This window comes from Rhea pennata, chromosome 14 (genome assembly GCF_028389875.1).
Source record: "Rhea pennata isolate bPtePen1 chromosome 14, bPtePen1.pri, whole genome shotgun sequence".
Lineage (NCBI taxonomy): Eukaryota > Metazoa > Chordata > Aves > Rheiformes > Rheidae > Rhea > Rhea pennata.
In genome coordinates this window covers 19497309-19517923 of record NC_084676.1, presented here as the reverse complement: position 1 = coordinate 19517923, position 20615 = coordinate 19497309, and positions in this window count along the sequence as shown.

Here is a 20615-nt window from a genome sequence, read left to right as displayed (position 1 = left end):
CAGCAAAATCCAAAACCAATACTGAATTCTTTAGCTAAAACTTAATCAGGGAACAGAAACACTGACAAAATTCTCCTGTCATTAACTAATATAGCAGATTTTTTTGTAGCTCTGGTATTGAATATTTTCAACAAACCTTCATAAAGAAGTCATATCAGTGAATTAACTTCCAATTAAGTGAATAATTTTGAATAATGAATGTGTTAGAATATTTACATGTGTAACAAAGCTCATGGCAAAATCCAGTACATGTTTAGACTGTTGCCAGTTGTTGGTTGCACCACGAATAAAATCTAGATGTCCTGATTTTGTCTGAAAGAGAGCTATTGAACATTAATACCTTCCACTGATTTCAGCCTCTGTGGTGTGTCTAGAAGACTGTTTCCTCCCCTAGGCACAATCCCCCAGCACTTATACAAGGAAAATTCTATGTCTCATAAAAAAATCTCTAATTGAAGAGCTATAACGTCATATTCTGCCTTTCTGAAAAACTGCTATTTATACAATTTACAAAGAAATTCTTCTATAATCATTTCTGAGGTCAGTCAAGAAGAGTCAAGAGAATTTCACATTCTGGAAATAAATAATTTCATATTGCTAGAGGTTCGACTGAAAGTATCTGGAGTTCAGGAGTGCTACTAACAATTGTTTTGCGGAACGGTTGTGTTCAGGGAAAACCTGTTTGAAGAGGGAAAGGTCATGAAATCTGTCCTTTTAGTAGGATGATGTACATGGTATATAAAGGAATTCTCAGAAGTATGAACTAACATCTACAAAACAGTAATAGGAATATGATTATTAAAATGCTACCAGCTTGTTATAATTGCTCCTTATGGATGTAATGCGGATTATTTCTACAGAAGAGGAGTTCTCATCTTGATTTGAAAGATTTAGTGTTTTGCTCCCTCCTCAATGACATGAGTACTTAACAGACAGCCTCCAGAAACAGGCAGAACAAAGAAAGCAGAGTATATGGGTGCATGCATTCAGCATGATAACTCTCAGAGGTGCGCTTTGAAATAATACTGTGAAATTGCATATTGGCTTGTAAACCAAGTAAAAACAAAGAAAGAAGAAAATCAACCCCTCACTACCAAAAACACACTGTTGCAAGCAAAACCTTTGATGACAAACTTAACTGGTGACATTTGAAACAGTGATTTGTTTGTCTCAGCCTAATTCATTAAATTTGATCGACTGCCCAAGTTAAGAAGATAAATTTGAAGAGCGCTCCTGGTCAGTGATGGGGGCTGCCTAACGACAGGAAGTCATTTGAAGTCATTTTCCTGCTCGGAAGAAGCTCCTGGTTTCCATGTGATTTAGAACGCCACCAGAAATAAAGGAATTATCAAGGCTTGGCCTTGATATACGAGCCTATTTAAATCCCTGGGGTGAGACGCAGAGCTAAGGACTACTCTTCCAAAACAGCCTGAACGGGCTCATTAAGCAGTGCAATAATAGCTTGGAATTGGTTGCAGCAGCATAAGGATGAAGCTGTAGTGGGTTTGCTGGAAAGAGCTGCTCAATTACAGAAGGCTGAATAGAAAGGCTAAATAGGACGCCGGATACATCAAACATTTCAAGATGTTGAAGAGCTGCAGGTGGAGCTGATTATATTCCAAGCACGCCCTGCACAGGCGTTTAGGTCATAACAAAAGGTAGGAAACCATACATATGTGGAAGAAATTTGGCTTCCCAAATATATCCTCTGGGGAGAAGTATTCCTTTCATGGCTGATAGTCCAAGTAGGGAAGGGCCAGATAACCACTGTGGAGAATCTATCTACATTGACACAATTTTAAGGTTTCTCAGGCGTTAGACCAGGTAGAACTGCCCAGGTAAGAAGAGCTGAGCATGCAGGTTTTGCAGAGACCAGTCTTGAACTTAAGCAAACACATCTAATATTTTCAGAGAAAAATCCAAAGTGAGGAGGTAGGGGAACCACAGCTGTCTACCTGAATGTAATACTTGCTACTCAAATTGCTGCTTACTTTGTGTTTGGTCTCTGAAGTACCCTCTTACTCTCCTTGCTCTCTCACTGGGTAGCAGAACCTTTTTAACCAGAGCAGGATGAATGACCAGTAATAAATCTCCTGATTCTGCTTTTCACTCTTGGATCACCTGTACTCACATAAAGAGCACGGGCAACTGCCTGAGGGCTTGTGAAACACTCTCCATGCAGCCCCGCTAATGACAACTGAGAACTCGGGACCATGTTCAACCATCTCCTCCATTTTGCCTCCTAATAGCTGAAGCCCACTGAGTACCTTTTAAGAGATCATCTGGTACCTCTTCAGGAAGGTCTGTCTTTTCTTGAACAATTACAATGTAATGAACTATTTTATCGGTTTTACTTGCATACTGTATTTCTGAAAACAAAACAATAAATGGCAGTAAAACCAATAAAATGTACTAGGCTAGTGTTTTATTACAAACAAGCCAATACCATACACTGCAGCATATTTTTCAGCTCAGTGCACCAGGCCTCTTATTGTCCAGGTGAATGTTCTCAGCTGTAAATTGCAGCACTATAGCTCTTTTCCAGCATACTCTAAAACTTCTTTAGGTTGATGTGCCTTAAAACACTCCTAGTCCTTGGACAAATTTATAGGGAGGATAAAGCTTGGCAGTTTTATGCCAAGGCATTTTTAACTTTGGTAGCCACCCTGGAAGCACACTCAGACTCTGTGTGGAAAGTGCGATCCAAAGCTATCCAAAGCCCTCTGCACTTCGAGCAGTCCTTGCAGAGACGCCCTGGGCTGCTGCCGAAAGCTGGAGCAGGCAGCAGTCAATGCCTTCGATAGACTATTTACCAATTTTGACTGATGGTTCCCAAAGTAGGAACACTACGTATCTTGCCAGGAATTATCATGCTTACTGTAGCTATGAATAAGACCACTGTTGAATAAAAGAGCCTTCAATAAAGCTTTTCAGTATAGTTCCACTCACTTTTCCTATTCATTTTCTTCATTCATCACTTTCTGTCCCCGAAACAAACCTCTTTCTTTGCCAACGACCACTCGAAGCAGCTAGCCGGCATAGCTAGGTGGAACAGCGCAAATGCAACACTAAATCATATCGTAGGTCCCCGAACTCCTACACAAGCCAATTTGTTGCAACAGCCTTCTTTCTCATGGAGGGAGTGTCATCTAATGGCTAGGAGTTGAGGGCTTTAGTCAGCTGGTTCAGCTCTACCTTGTGCAAGTCGGCAGTGCAAACCAAAATATGAGCATACAACTGAAAACAAGATTTCTTAAGATGCCTTTTTTTCACCTGGGCTCCAATGTCTGCATCTGTGAAATGGGTAGCATAATAATATGGATGTGTGCAAAAAAAATACATCCATTAATTATTGCAATTCACTTTCTGGACTGCTGAATAAAGCAAGCAGTTGTTTTTTGATGATTTTACACAACATTAATGCAGATGTTATTTTTTTCCTGAAGCAATCTCCAGTTCTGTGCACTGCAAATGAAGTGGCAGTAGATTACTGGAATACATTTCCATAGCAAGTGTTGGAATAATTTCATGTGTAGGAGAAAGCAGTTTTCCTAATACACCTTCAATCTTGTCAGTAGCACTTTGAGCCAGCAAGACTTGCCCACTAGTCTCTGACACATGCAGTAGGGTAAGGAAAAATTTAAAATAATCCCTTCCAGAACTCCATGTCAGATGTATCACGTTATGGTAAAGACCAGATCCTTTTTCATGGCTATTTGCTTCAAAAGCTGATCATCCCCAAATAAGGAATTCTACATGTTTTTTCTGAAAATTCTCACTCAAAATAGCCTGTGACTCAAACCAGCACTTACAAGAGAAGCCAAAATTACCTCAGGATTTGAGTTGACTTCTGAAACCAGGTACTAATATGATTGAAGTCAATATTATGACCTGTACAGGAGGCATATTTCTTCCTTTCACACCCTGCCACGAGTCATTTCTCTATATATCACTGCTGCTTTGCTTAGCGCATGGCCAAGCTGATCTGAGAAGCCTTTGGTGTTCATTTTCTGCTCCCACAGCGTGTTACTAATACATGGTTAGATTCAAGGAAATAGGTCACAGGGTATTACAGGAAGAAAGTTCCATTAAATGAAAATACTTTGTGATATTAAATCTGGGCAATGAGTTCCATGATCTGTGCTAGATCTCGCCTTTTATTTCATCTTTATGTTGAAAAAGCCTTAAGATGAAATAGGACTTGATCCTATTGCACTGAAATCAATCATAGTCTTGCAGGCAATCTCAATTAGGAAAACACAAATATGGTAATGAAGTCACTCCATCACACTCTTTCTAGTTGAAAACTATATGAACTCATCTATTTATATGCTTTGATGTATATGTTGATGCAGGAAGATGCACCTATTCCTCGTCTTGGCCAGCTCGGCAGGAATAGCTCCCCTGCCTTCCCAGCATGCTCCCACCGAGCCGCACTCCCTGCGTAACCTCTGCAAGCACCACACCTACCACTGCATCCTGAAAGCCAACAAGGTTTCTGAGGGAAGCTCATTTCAGAGCTATCGGTCCTTCCCAGTCACTACCGTTGCCTTAGTCTGGGAGATCAAGCAGATTCTCCTTTTGCAAAACCAGCTGTTTCAGCACGAGCAGAAGGCATGGACAGATAGGGCAACCCCAAGCTGTCCGAGGGCTTTACAGCTTGACATCAGGACCTTAGATCTGATCAAGTAACCAGCAGAGAACTATCACAGGTCTCAGGACACTCACGACATTTGCTGTCCCTGTCAAAATCCTGTTTGATGCCGGTGGTCCTGATGGAGATCCAGCCCTCTGGCGGGAGGACCTTCCCTGCACAGCTCTTTGCAAAACTCCAAGCGAAGTACACACCGTTCTGCAAAGAAGCAAAAAATCCTCAAGGGCACAAGTGTCACTGAAGTCAACCTAAATCACATGAGTGATAACTCCATTGGGAGAACAGCAGACATCAGTCATCGGTGTGCCTGCTTAATATCCCCTGTTTTGGAATATTTCTGCTGTCAGTCATTTTGCTCATCTGCTGGGCAGCCAAAGGGACGAACAGAATTACTCTTACCAAACTAAAGATACGGACCATTGGAAACAGTCTCTAACACGAACACTTAACAAGCACCTGAGCTGATGATTCATCATTTTCCATCCTTTTTATAGATATCTGGTTAAAGGTGCCAGATGAACAGTCCTGGAAACTAAAATTATCCATCTCTATCAGCAGCACAGCATGCAGGATGCAGAGCAGGTTCCCTTACACAGCCACATTTCAACTCGCCTCTCCCATCCTACCACAGGAGAGATGCTCAATTCTGATTTTGGGCCTTGTTACCATTGGCTAAGGCAACTGGAAAAGCTTTTCTTGGAGGCTATAAGTAATGCTAAATTTCCTTTAAGCACTTTTTATGCTAAAAGGGGAGGGTAGATAATGTTTTTTTCAAGAAAGGGAAACTGAGGTTCAGCACAATAAAGTGGCTTGCACAGGTTAAATAGGAGCTGCTCAGTCAGAAATAGGGCCCAATCTCCTGAGCGCAAACCTCTGTTGACATGAATCACTGTTTGGATTGGTGCTAAGACATGACGAGATGACTTCTTCTGGCCATCTGCACTGCAGCTTTATTTCACTTTGGTCTCCCAGGATGTTGCCCCTAGTCACCTTGGCTCATTGCACTTTGCATGCCAAGTTCCTCTTTGAGTCCTTCCAGTGTTGCCCACTTGAAATCTACATTAAACACCATATTCTTGTCTTTAAATATGAAATGTTTCATAACTTAGCCTTCAGCATAACTAACTGGTATAGCAGTCTCTGACAAAACCTAGGAATTCTTCAACAGATTTGTATAAAACCGCCGTGCCGTTTAGGCTGGTTTGTCTAAGCCTTGGAAATAACTGTAGTGACTGGTTTTGATAAGAAGCAGTGATACAAAACTGAGATTTACTCTTGGTAGGTGGCCGAGCACACGACACAGCTGTGGCCCATACGGCTCTGCTTGGGCTCATTTGGTGCTGGTGGCTCTGGGGGTTGGGAGCGTCCTGTCGCCCCTTCAGAGTTTGGCATTTGGAAGCTCAAAGGCTCCAGACTGCTGTTCATAACATCCTGATAAATATCTGTTACAAAAGGAGAAAAAAGGGAGAATTAATATTGATTTTGCATCAATTGCTTTATATTCCCGCTTACACAGGCTGCAGGTCATTGATGGAAAGGATCCTTAAAAAAGAAAATTAAAACAAAGTGCCATCCAGTAGCAGAGAAAATGAAAGTTTTCCTAATAAGCAATAATGATTTAGAAGACTGCAGCAGATCTGGTTACTCTATAGTGTGGTAGAAATATAACTCTGCTTCTCTTTCATTCAGCTGCTCATAAATCTGGCCGGGGCTACACTTAACTTGGAGATCAAACAATCAGCAGATACTGGTAAACACTGAGGCAGCTTCAAAGTTCATGATAAAACACCAACCTGGAGTAAGAGGGGCATTTTCCCTAGCAAGAGCTGATGTTTGAAGTACAATGATAGAGCTCCGTATTAGGTGGCTCACATAATCTTTTTAGCCTTATTTTTCTTATTTCCTTATAGCCTGTTATTAGTTGACAATTGCTCTCAGATGACAGCCTCTTCCCTCCCGTGTGCCTGTATAACCACATCAAAGTGAGGTGCAACCGAGGACAGCATCAAACTCACGGCACCAGCAGTGCTTTCAGCAAAACCTTCGTACGCCCCGAGGAGCCGGCTTCACCCACCGCGGCTGCTCCGCAGCCTTCACCCAGCACGCTAATCTTCCGATGGACGTAGCACTCCGGCTTCCTTTTCCTTTACAGATGCAGCTTGCGTTCTTCTTATTCCTCTTTGGACCCCCTATCCTTCTCATCCTATACTCCTCTTTCTTTTTTCATTTTTTCTTACCTTCTTATTTTCTTTCCTTTTTCCTGGTTATCTTCACACAGCAGAGGTGAGCACTCTTGTTGCAACTCAGATGCGATGTCCCTGCCATGGTCATTATAAATCAGATCAAAGTACTGCTTCACATATCTTCAATGCTTATTTTCAAATTCCCCAAACACCTCTGCATTTAACTTTGCATTTCTTTTCTCTATATTCACGCTCTGAATTTGAATTCACACTGTCCAATTTCAATCAAATGTTTGATGTTAAAATTCAGAGTATTAGTATTTGAGGAGCCATCATGTACGTTCAGAGGATAAAAGCGCCTAAAGTCTCTCAATCGGTCCTTTAGAGTGGTAAGTCCCTTGACTTCTCCAAACTTGGATTTAGAAACCAGATTCAAATTTCAGCATGGGCTGAAAGTCCAGACCGTGGCATAACACAGACATGTCTCAGCCCCAGATTAGAAAGGGAAGGAACAGATGAGCCAGCTGGCGGGTTTGCAGCCTTCTTCTTTGCCCTCATTAATGTTTTATTAATACTTCAAATTACATGAAAGCAAATTTTCCTTTGTATCTGGCATTAAATGCTGATCAATATTAATGTTTGATTCATATCTTTGAGAAAGGGACAGCGAGAGAGAACAGGAGTGAGATTGGAGATATGATTTACATGAACTTCAATAAGGCTGTTAAAACAGCAAGGCTAGTGAAATAATCAATCAGATGAGGAAACAGCTAACAAATGAGGCCCGAGTGGTGACAGCAGCTGGTTAAAGTTCAGTTAGGGTTGCAGGAGTGCAGCAGGCAGGAACCATGAGCTTGCGTGAATTTTCTACACACTGTTTTGATAACCTGAGAAACACTGTCCAGCAAGGCAGGAAAGTGAATGAGGTGATGGACAAGCAGGCAAAGAGGTGACACTGGCCAATGGGGAACCACTCAGGAAAAGCAAAGCAAACTGGTGACCTGATGTTAGGGAGCTGATAGCTCAGGGCAGGAGGGACATGGCATAGCACCAAAAAAACCCCATCTAGGCCGACAAACAAATAACAGCGCGGTCACAGGGGCCCCACATTTTTAACTGCTTCCTAATCAATCTTGCATTTCAATCCTACACAAGAACCACGGCGCAAGAGCTTTCTGCCAGCATACATAATGAAAGCAGGACCTGAGCAGGAAAAGCAGACGTACAGAGAATTCATGCTCTAAAGTTATTCTCAGTTTGCTCCATTTTCTGACAACAGTCAACAGCGGAAGAGCTGTTCACAGAACTGGTATTTCTGGTAAGTACCAACAGACTTCTCCAACTGGTGCCAAAATCAGGGGGGTTACACCATCCCTCATGCTTGAGCAGATCTACATATTCTGGGCAGCAAAGGAGAATGTATAACAGCAATGGGAGGTAACAAATGCCCTTGCAATACAAGACAATTCAGATACCATGTGCCTACAGCATTTCGCAGACTTAGTCTGGGTGAGGCGCTGGGTCAGGTTGATGCCCCAGGTTCGTATTCTGCCCAGGAATATCCACGTTCAGCACCCAGCCGCGGGTCTTCAAACAGCCCTGGAGCCAGATGCACAAGGATGCCCATTTGCAATGATGGGTTCAGTAATATTAAAAGCTCTTTAAGTTACTGGCTCTACCTTACTGGCACTAGATTGACAATATCCAACAAATTAGAGATAAAACTGTAACGCAAAATGCAAATATGCCTACGCAGAAATGGAAAACTACAATAAAATCTTTAGGACTGCAGGAAAATTTGAAGCTAATTTGTCCGTTCAGCTAAAACTTTGGTCTCCCCCATTAGTGCTGTCACCATGCTCCGTTAGTTATTGTTCTAATTAGGACAGCATGGAGCGGTGCACGCTGCAGCTTGGATAAAGAAATTACACAGGTTAAAGAGCTGGTGTCTTGTTCATCCTGGAAAGTTTGATATAGCTTTCCTTAGCAGACAAATACATCCTGTACCAGTGGTAGACTTCTGTACTCTCTATCACGTCATCTTTTGGGTACTTAACAGGTAGAGCCAAGGTGGAGATGATGTGTTCATTTCTGCTAAACAACTAGAACTGCAGCTGCATTACTCTCACTTTCACGTATTAAAGTTCAAGTGTAAAGCACTCTGTTCTTTATGTAGACATGAACAAAGGATACATGTGCATTAGCAAAACTTAAATCCTAAAATCAGTAGAAATAGGCTATAATATTTTAGCTGCTTTCTTCATGAGATTCTTTAATGTAGTGAACCACTTTACTTTCAAGGTAAGATTTGTGAGTCATTTCACAATAATTTAAAGCTGGGGCAAATACCTGCTTTCCTTTGAGGATGAAGAAAAATTCCTAGTTGTACTGTGCTTTTCTTTCTGTATTTTCTTCAACTCTTTCTAGAAAAAGATTTTTAGAAGACAAATTCAAAATGAAGCAATCATTCGGCGGCATGCCACATAATAGCTATTAGACAGATGTGAGACTTTAACACTTAGTAACAGCTATCACTCACACAGCATATTTCAGTGCACTACTTAAATCTTAACACTTTGGTAAATATTGGTCTGTCTGAAGAATGCATGTTCTTAAGTAAATACTTCGGCATATTCGCTCTTCAAAAACATGGATATTCAGGACTACAGCCTAAGGCTGCGGAAATTACTACCCAGTTGAAGGGAATTGCCCTTCCTCATACAAGCCAAGATCAAGCCCCAGATCTCCAGCCTCATAAGATGGAGTCCCTTATGTTCACCATAATGGATTTCCCCTGACAAAGAATAGCTTTTTAATAACCACTGAGGAATGTCATTTAAGTAAGACTGTACATGTTCTTTAAAATCTACACTCTTTTAAGATAAAGTGGTTGGAACAATTTTCTGAATCATTAGCTTAAGCAACTATCAAGTGCCACCGATACTACTCTTCTCCTCCAGGAAAAGCATCGGCCATCAAAATACGGAGCAAACGAGCCCCTTATGTTCAATATCCAATCCTCTTGAATGGAGTAAGGAATCTTAACAGCTGAGACCCTTTAATACAGTGCAGAGGGAGCTAGGAAATGCCAGAAGAGGTGCCAACAATGAGAGTAGAGAGGTCTAACATAGGTCAAGAAGAAAAGTCAAGGAAAAGTACTCCTCGCTGGGACTTAAAGATATTACTTGTATTTGCTAAGAGCACCTCTTTCTACAAACTGGCATCCTCTCCAACTCCTTCGAGTCCCCACATCAGTCATCAACGCAGTAAGGACAAATGCTGCCTACAAATCCCAGGTGCACAGATTCTGTTTAGATGAACAATGGAAAGGGATGATGGAAATTCCTGGTTGAATGCACCGACTGAGGCATCTGATATCTTTTGACTTAGGTTACGCATACGTGGCTTGGTAGATAAGCTTTATTTTTGGTGTCCAGATTCAGTAGGTACCGACAGAGTATTATGTAGCGGTGCTCTGGAGCAGCATTGTCAGTTCTCCATATGGGATGATTTTCAATTGTCTACATTGGCAATTTTATGACCTTCTGTGTCCTTCTCTTTGCACAGCCCCTGAGTTCAGGAGCTCTAAACAGCTCATAAAAGAAAGAAAAAAAGAATCCCACTTAAGTTAGCCCTCTGCTAGCAGGCTCAGAACTGACCACTAATATCAAAGACTCCCAATTTGCATCTGCAATTCCTCATTTAGCTCAGTAATTTCAGCTCATCACCTAATTCCTTCTGCTCATCATGTCTGCTGTGTATGAGGAAAAAAAATCATAAGAAATTGCTTTTTCTGTCTTATGATCAGCTGAGAGAGCTGCTAACCTGACAAGTGATAGTTGTGCAGTGCACTGTAGAAGCTTTATATCCAAACTAGGAGGTAGTAAAATATTATACAAGTTGTTTGCTCACAGTACATGTCAAAGAGAGGAGGCTAACCCTTGGAGAAGAGAAAAGAGAGAATAAATAGATCATCAAGCCCTGCAGAAAATGTCCTGCCAGCGATTGTGGATTTATGAATTCACACGGAGGCACATCTCCACATAGGGCTGAATTGTCTAGTCATTTTAAAGATAAATATTGCAGATGGGTGAATAATTCACTCATACAAATGTTCACTGAAAACAAATTAACTGGCCTGTATGTACAGGTGATGTGAAACAGTAATAGTTTCAAAGACTGTTTAGAAAGGCAGTTTCTAATATTCATCCAAACTATCTCACTAAATACCTAAACTACTGGAATCTCCCAAAAGAGTCCTTTGTGACTTGCCCTGTGTTATCTTTCATATAAGCAAGGGGGTGTTAATGTGACCACCTCTGTGAGCATACAGAGTTCTGCAGCTTGGAGAGCTGGCACTGCTTTTTCCAGAGGCAAGCACATCGCCGTATCCCACACCACGCTGCTACCAACACTTCCTTAAAGTCAGGCTGGACTAGAAGGGAGATTAAATCATGGTCAAAAGGTGTATTTTCAGCTTGACTGCACAGCAGCCAGGAACTGTTCACGCTGTGCCCCCACCACCAAGGGGCCACCACCATTGGCTCCATCAGAAGTTATCCCTAGTCAGATTAAGTCTATAAAAGGGCATTACAGGCAGCACCATTTGCAGCTCAGCAGAGACATAAAACTACAGTAAGTTTCTAAGATAAAGAGGCAGCAGGCCATAAAACCCCCTGCGTACAAAGCCAGGCCCAGTTTTAAGAACCAACAATTTACTTTAAAATGCACCTTCCCGTTGAAAGGCACGGGAATTTTCTCATCGCTCTTCATTATCACTCTTACGATTTTCTCCTACACTGTTTAGGAGTATTTCCAGAGGATGGAAGTGAAAAACATGGTCCTTCAAAAGCTGACTAGCTATTTTTTTTCACTGCAAACCAGAACCTCCTCCATTTTATCCCCCTTGTACCACTAAACTGTCATCAACAGCCTGCTCTCATCATTAAAGCACATTTGCTGGTGGCCTGGGCTGGCTCCCGGCCACGTCAGCCCACCCAGACCCCGCACACGCCCCCAGCTCTGCGAGACCCTGGCCGTGCCAGTGCTGTGCACTCCTCCATGCTTGGGATGGGAGAACAGTCAGACCTCTCCAGGTCTCATAATACTCAACCTCAACATAGGCTTGATCCTGTTAATTGCACTGATGGCCTCAAGAGGACACAGACCTCTGTAAGTCTATAAAAATCATGATTCGCTCTTTCTAACCCATCCTGGAAAACCAGCAAAACATGTCAGCGAAGGAAAGCCTTGCCCAATGAGTTCTCATCCCTATAGCTTGACTCTACCATAAAGAACCATGCAGGGAAATGTTGTTCAAAATACTCTGTATAACATAGCACAAATTTTATCAAAAGAAAATGGGTTGTGATAAAAACAAATCCCATAAGGTGTCATTAATTCTTCCTCCAAAATGCAGTAGTATTCATTATGTGATTTACTTCTGATAAATACTCACAGCTCCCCCCTTAGCAGGACTTTACTGGAAATGTCACATTTTATTTTTCCAGCCTCCTTTGCTCTTTCTTTCCTCTTGCTCTTTGAATTTGTCTCTGCCTTGATTCAAGGGAGGAAGGAGGCTCTTAATCAAACCTAGCATTGACTAAAGGAGTGTTTCCAAGACAGACCTTTGTAAATATACAGTATCTCAATTACCCTCCAATTGCCATAACATTTTCAGTTTGAAATGTTACCTTCCAATGGACTCCACAGTCCTATTCATCACAGCGACCCTTCAAAGGCCTGCAACATGCTAATAATATTAAAGGCATTTTTGGAACACACCAGAGTTACCTATAATATACACCAAATACTGAATGAAAACATTTTATTTTCACAGCAGCCAATATATGAAATGTAACTCCACAGATTTAAATATGATGTTCAGGCTCCTTTGTAAAGCAAGCACAGATAACAAGAATTTACTGAACTTTACGTCTGACTCGGCCAGTTTTCCTGAAGGGATCATTAAGGTCGAATGCAAACATCTTGTCTGTATATTTTAAGGAATTAAGTCTGCATTCATGAGTTGCTGAGAGTTCAGCAAAACAACTTGGATATCTGAGTTTTGCTTGTCCAAAACTCAACCAAGTACAACTGTAGCAATTTTGTGTGAAGGACTCTTTAAAAAATTGGCCTATTAAGTACTTTGCCCCCTGTTCTAAAGTCAGCTTTGGTAGCAACTCCTTCGCTCGGCAGCCAGGAGTGATTCATGTAACCTGTCCCCAGCACTGATCCAGAACCGCCATCTGCCAGGCAAGTGTCCTGTCACTGCCACTGCGGGCAAGGAGTTAGAGCTGGCTTTGGGAGCTGGCTTCAGCCAAAAGCACACATCCTGTCCTTGGTTCTGCACAGTTTCCTCACAAATGTCCAGAGCAAATGTTTCAGCACACACTGTAGGTGCTGACTGTCACCGTATTACTTTGTTATTTCCTCTGTTATGGGCTCATTGCTGTCTTACACTTGTTTTTACAGCAATGTAATCCTTGGAGGTTGCATCAGCTGAACTTTGACAACCATCCAGTGAGATGCCATCCATGATATTAGCTTGATGTGCAATTTTCTGTTCTTCTTCAACTGAGAACAGACCTTCTCAATCACTGCACACCCCAAATCAGACAGCTTTACAAGACTTCTTTGGGTCATATTTTCATCTTGACCTTTCTCCTTCCCCCGTGTTAGTACATGGTTCAAAGGGTGGGGCACAGGCCACAGAAGCAGCTTGTTAACCCTTCATTAATGGGTCTGGAGCAAATAGAAGATCCAGATTTTTTTTCCCCCCTTTCCAGTTCTGGACTGGCAGTAAGGTTTGTGCGTGCCTGAATTGCAGTGTGCCTCTCATTGCCTTTAATCTCCATTTGGAGATAGGTTCAGGAAAGGTTGATATTACAGAAATGTTTACTTCAGCTTAATTCATTAATGTTTATGAAGTGCTGTCAAGATACAAAGCGCTATATATTTAGTGAGGGTGACTTTAATATCATCGTGGCATCAAATATCACATAAAGAATAATGGGACTAAGTGCTATCCAATGGCTATCATTACAGCTCTGCTGCGCCTACTTAAAGCTAATTTTTGCTCTTTGATTATATTACAGAGCTTTGATTATACTACAGAGCTTTGTTCCTCTGTGCATAAGCAAAACACGGCCCACTCTACCTCAATATAATCTCCAGTTTGCCTAGTAGTAACAGGGTTTAAGGTCAGCATGGAGTCCGCTTGCGTTTAAGAGTTTCATTCCTGATATAAACAGCAAGGTTTGCAGGGAGCGGTAAGATCTGTTGTTGAAGCAGCTGATGGAGCTGGAGATCAAGAGAGCTTTCAGGCGCCCAGGCTCTTCTTTGGGTGAGAAACTTTGCTTTACAGAGAGCTTTATGACACAGCTACAACTGCATCAGCAGCACATTTGTATGGCATTAAACTTTTAGCAGAGATCATTTTATTTTTTAAAAAGAAGACATTTTCTCCCAGAATCACAGTTAAAAGAGAGCAGATTTCTTTATCGCTCCGCCAGGTCAGGCAGGGCATGTCTTCGCGGCGTGATGTGCAGCTCAGCTCGGCACTGTGCAAGCGTCAGCGTGGCTCCCGAAGTTGTATGCCTGTGTCGGCGCACTAGTATGGTCAACCTAGTTCTTATGGTTTTGCTGCTCCCAGTTTTTAAATGACCTTGTCTGCTTGGAAGGACAGGCATGCCCTACATTTGCTAGCCGGTGCAAATGGCGCCGTACAAGCAAGCTTTGCCCTGGGCCAGGGACTCAGGCTGGCTCTGGGACAGAGCCCCGCGGTCTGCTCAGGGCTGCCAGGCCAACTTCGGCACCGTGGCCTTATCCATCCGATTAAAAAAATAAAAACACTGCTCTTATATAACACTTGTCTTCATTTGGGGGTTTCTTTGGTCATTCCAAGCCTTTCAAGATGCACCTAACCATTTCTTCACTGGCTCCTGTTCAGGGGGCTAATCGGCACGCCATGCTCCTTACAGCTCCCGTTTCAAACTAAACTGGTCTTCTATTACCGTCAGCTGGGGGAAATTCAGTTTTCTGCCTAATCAAGACTTCACATCAATTAGGTTAATAGGAGGGTTAGCACATTTCCTAATTATAACCACAAACATTTGTCGGCATCCCAGCAATGAAAGCTCATCCCAGCTCGTCATGTTAAATCATCTTTGGGCTGTTGGATGAATCAAGTAAACGCGATGGGATGTCAGCAGCGCTTCCATCCGCAGTAGCTGAGGGGCAACGCCAGCAGCGTATTTGGGGCTCCCAGTCGTCAGGCTGGCAACGTACAGCCATAACGCGCATAGGCGAAGGGTCGGTGCTCCAGGGCAGATCAGCGCCAGTGCCGCTCTCCCTCCTCGTTCCGCTTCATAGTCTGACGCCGGTTCCAGGGCAATGACTTGTCAAGGCTTTTGCAGCTTCAGGCGATAGAGACCAGGTTACAGCTACAGGAGGGGAGAGGTCAGGCTAGAAAGGAAGAGCAGGCCAGCATGGAAATACTACAGAACCCTAAATCTCTAGTCTACAAATAAAAAACAAACTGATACTAAAGGCAGCTGCAAAGTGATATGATTAAGCTGCATCATTCAACTCCAGCTGAACGCTCAAGTACGTTAAAAGCAATGTTGTCGTAAGCCTCCGTACAGCGCACATGCAAACACACCCCAAACCACCATGCAGTATGCACATAGGAGGATCTTCCTTGGGGAGGAACACAGTTATTTCACTCTTCAGATTTATTTGGGAATTTTGCTTATCCTAACACACAAACGGCATTGTCACGCTGTTGTGTGTATTGCTGCACCGCCCGACATACTGACAGTGCTGTCTGATAAACTCACTTGTCAGCTATTTTCAGTGCTTAACAGTAACTTTCTGCTATGAAGTACATAATCACCACATATGCCTTTTAGGGATATATCCTCCTGTCTTTCTATAGGATTTGCTCACTTCTCTCTCATTAATACAAACTGAGCTATATGATTAAAATTAATGTATCAGTTCCAAACTGCCCAATAGCCATTAATCTCATAGTAGTCAAGAGTACCTTGAAGAACATCTATACTGCAGCTCTTCAGTTGAGTTTTTTTTAAGTGCTATTAATAGTATATACTTATCAAAAAGTAACTAGCTGGTGCGTACACTTGTACCTTCTTAAAGTTTTATAACTTCAATAATGCTGCTTCAATTTGGCTTTCGAAGTGTCGGAGGAACCTCTCTCATCCAAGCCTGAGGCACTGCGCTGGGGAGGAGAAGGCCTGCCTGCCCACACCATCAGAAATCAGACACACAGACACTGCATCATGACCTGCTCTGCTCAAATAAGGTCCCCAAACAAGCTCCCTTGGATTGTTTTTCAAAGCAATTGCAATTTTTCTGCAAAGAACCTGCCTCACTGTAGTGACTGTAGCATGAGCCACCTCTGACAATAATTAGGGTGCTCATGCAGGAGGCAGGGACACTCCTATGGGAGCCACGGTCCAGCTGTAGCTATTAGACCAAACGACACCCAGGGCTATGTAATGAGCCATGCCAGGCCTCAGCTGGAGGAGCAACCTGCTCTGCCAGCTGCTGGAGGCACCTGGGCAGGGCTCACAATTTCATCGCAGCTAAGGGTAAACTTCTCCAGTTTGGATGCTCGAGGCACTCGCTAGCACAGAGGAGGTGACTGGGCAAATGAGACTTGGGAATGGCACTACACATGCTTTCATAGCAGATTTCCAAGTGTAGCTAGCAAGAAGGTGGAAGCAACTGCTTAGCTTCCTCTGAAGTCATTTCATTTTCATTACCTAGACCACTGACATCAGCGCCAAGTCCTTTGAAAAAGCCTGCTCTAGGTGTTTAGAAAAACCAAAGCAGGCTTTAAATTTGAGTATTTATCCATGTAATGAAAATTCTTCTGCTAACCCTGACTCCTGAGTGTCTAATAACTATTACAGCAGGGGTCTAGTCACGTGCAGCCTGCCTCTGCCTGCCTGCAGTCAACAGGAGGCTGAGTCAAGGCTGGGCTTCTTGCATTTGCAAAGGATTGCGCACAGCTGTTGAATGATTGCACATCTCAAGTTTTTTTTTGACTGAGATGTAATTACCTGAGACAAAATCCATTTGTGCCCTGGCTGCAGTGGCCATGTATTTTCTGCAGTGGCCATGTATTTTCTGGAGTATGATCTACATACTACATAACTGATGTAGTACATGATAGAAACATCAACCCTTTTCCTGAAAGCCATGATTGAAAAGCAGGAGGAAGACTTCTTCCTTTAAGGCTATAAATGAAGAATAAACACCATGCTCAAACACATCTACACCTTTTGTTGTTTTAAAGAGGCTCAGAACTTCACATCCAAACGCAAACCCAAACTTCACAGCCAGGCACTTGGCATCTATTTCACCTCCTCCTCTATCTAGTGATATCTGCAGTCTGGACCTGTTGAATGCATTTTGCTACCTTTTAGGCATTTGTCAATATTTGTAAATATGCACACTAGGAAAATTAACCAGGACCTAAGCCATGGGAATCCAGGAATCCAGATATTTACTTCTAGGAGTGAGAAATCAATAGTAAATGATTGAGCCTTAATAAGACATGTAACATAGATATGAAGAAAGGCTTTTTCTTCAATGCAAAGCCTTTCTGAATTTTCCATGACATATCAGCAACTTTTAGGTTTACTTCAGCTTCAGTAGGTGAAAATTTTTCTTCCCAACTGTCAAGGGTGAGTGCCTGGGGCATTTCCTCCCCTGCAGACTCCAAAGGCACCGGGGCAAAGCAGGGAAACCATCCTAGTGCAACGGCAACATGCAAACCGTTCACCTCTCCGCACAGGCAGCTCTGCACCGTAAAACAGGAGCAATGCCACAGTCAGGAACTGGCTGCCTCAGCGCACCTAGCACTAGCAGAAATGCTGGGCTCGAACCCATTCAACCCAGAGCAAAGGCTGTTACTAGCCCCCAAGTGCAAAGGAAGGAACATTAACTCACTCTATTAACTGCAAAGTGACTGAGGCATCTTTACATCATGTTGCCAGACCACTGAACACAGGCTTTTTTTTTTTAAAAAAAAAAAAAAAAAAAAAAAAAAAAAAGCTCAGACATCTCCCTGATGCTGAACAAGCTCACTAAAATAACTGGGAGGGAACATGAGTGCTCAGCACATCTCCTGTGGGCAGCAAGCCCAGGCAGCTACAGGGACCAGGTCATAAGAGGACCATCTAGCACTAGTTTTCAAAAGAATAACTTTTCTTGGGATTAAAATGGAGAAAACAATGCATTAAAAAAATTATCCGTTTTGCAAGCAGCATGGAAAGGTAGAAGGCTTACTGCAGTCCGGGCCAGGCGCCGGCGGCAGAGACGGTCCAGCACGTAGGGTGGGCCGTCCTGCCCCACCATCAGCTGCTATCATAGCCGATACCTCTTCTTTCAGAGCACACTTTAATCTCTTTCTATTAATTCTAGGTTAGCTGAGTTATATTCCTCAGCTTCCCCTCAAACCAAAAGTCTTCCTGTTCCCTGCATTTACCCACTGCAGATATTTGTAGTGGTAGTGGTACCTTCATTTTCTAATATCCCTTCTAGTGCTTATTCCTCAATTAAAATCAGTCTGGGTTGCTCCTGAAATTGTTGTTATATCACAAGGAATGATCGTTTCAGGAGCATATGGAGCAGGAAGCAAGCAGGATGATCTGATAAATCTTAAGAAAGAAAGATTTTGTTTTCATGCAAATTCTTTTTAATAAGAAAGGTTGAGAAGAGATCTGAACAGAAAATACTGTACATGAAGGGCTGTTCAAAACATAATTGCTTCTAAATATAATACGTCTGGATCTTTTCCAGCAGCTATAAACATTTCCTTAAATATTCTTTTTTTCCTTACAGTATTCTCCACTGACTTTAATAAAGCTCTGTGTGGCCATCCGAGTTTGGGAAGCACTTGAACAACAAACAGAAGTCACTAGGAGAAAAAAAGTTTTTCATTGCTGGCAGATGTTTCTAAGCAGCTTTGACAAAGTTTTAATTTGGCAGTTTTTCAAGCTGACTCACATTCCTGTTCAACGCAGGTATCTGATGCTGCTCTAGGAGGCATATGCACACGCATGGACCTGGGCACCGGGGAGAGCACACCCCCAAACACACAAACTCGCATTTTGTGTCTCAGATGAGGAAAGCTTCTGATCGTGCAACGGCACTGGTATCTTTAAACAACTGTGTCTGTTCCATTTTCCTGTTTTCACAGACGTACCAAAATGACAAATTGAGACATTAATTGGGAGGGAGCTGGAAATCACCATATACCTTTTGGTCTTTAGAAGCTAAAAACTAAATTACTGTAATTGGCAGTTTATTAACAGGAAAATTATGCTAAACAGCTTCACGTTGCTGTCAGGAATTATATTCAGTAAGCCATGAAGATGGGGCCCTTGGAGTAACATTTGCATTTTCTCATTTAGAAAGAACAATGATAATAGATGAGTAAAGCATGTACAAATTACAAACCAAAGAACATTTGCATGCCTGTAAAAAGGCTATCTTGATACCAGAGTGATTAAGCCTGTTATTCATTAAGATACTATATAGACTAAGGGGAAGGGAGGAAGTAGGGAACACATTAACTTTATTCGGAGGCACATATAAAATGAACTCCGGTCCAAACCACTTGAATTTCAAGCAGAACCAGATTATAATAGCTTCTGATTATATTGAATTTCTAATGCAGAACTAGTATCAGGGTTTCTTCTGTCTTGGGTAAGGCCCAAGGATGCGATAACGATAACCTCTGCTGTTCTCCGCATCCTTTTTCGGGCACCACCTCCCCAAACCTTTGGCCTGTTGATGCACCGTACTGTTGTTTCTGCCTGGAAAGCAGTGAGCCCGGTGCATCACAGTACGGAGAAAAGCAGAGCGGCTAGTTAGGGGAAAACACACCAGCAGGCCAGAAATCCTTTTTGGGTGCTTTTTTTTCTATTAGCAATTTCCACTGCCTGTCCTATCTTCTTAGTCATTAACATTTTCCAAGGAAGGATGACTTTAAATATCACCAATACCTATCGGCTGCAGGCAAGACAACAGCAAAGCAGGAGAAAATTGGGTCATTTTAATGCCCTGATGAAAACCAAGAGGGACAGCGCATTAAAAAACATGGACTGCCTCTATGAAACCAGGACACAATGTCCTACTCTCCATTTGTACATAGCTGTCTTGTCTATCAGGACTCTCTGAAGCACAGAGAGTTCAAATAACTTATTCAATAACTCTAAAATTCAACCGATTTGAGGAGAGACTTGTTGGTTTAAATGAAATGTCATTAGGGTTTTAGAAGTCCACTGTAAAATGGTTTTTCAGAAGTTATTGTTCTATACCACTGCCTGGGAGCAAGACTCACACAGAACTGCTCTTTTTAAGTCACTGTTATTCATTTATGAAGGTGACCAATGAGAAATGTATTTAAGGACACATGGCTTTTAAAGGTGAAACAGGTAAAGCTGCACAGCAGACGGAGAAGTCACAGGACTATTTCCAGAACTATTGCTGGGAGCTCTCTGGATTCCCTAGATGTTTTTCTACTCCACTTTTAAACACCTTTAAAGGAAGAGACATCACCCTCTCCAGCCAATACATTCTGGCGGTTTCCTATGTTTATCATTAGGAAAGCTTTTCCCTAATGTCTAACCTGGCCCTCCCCTCAGTATAAGCTTGCTGCCTCTTGGCAAGAGAGAAAACAGATCATTCCCCATCCGTTTTGTAACGGCCATTTACTAGAGGGCACTTATTTCTATCCTTAG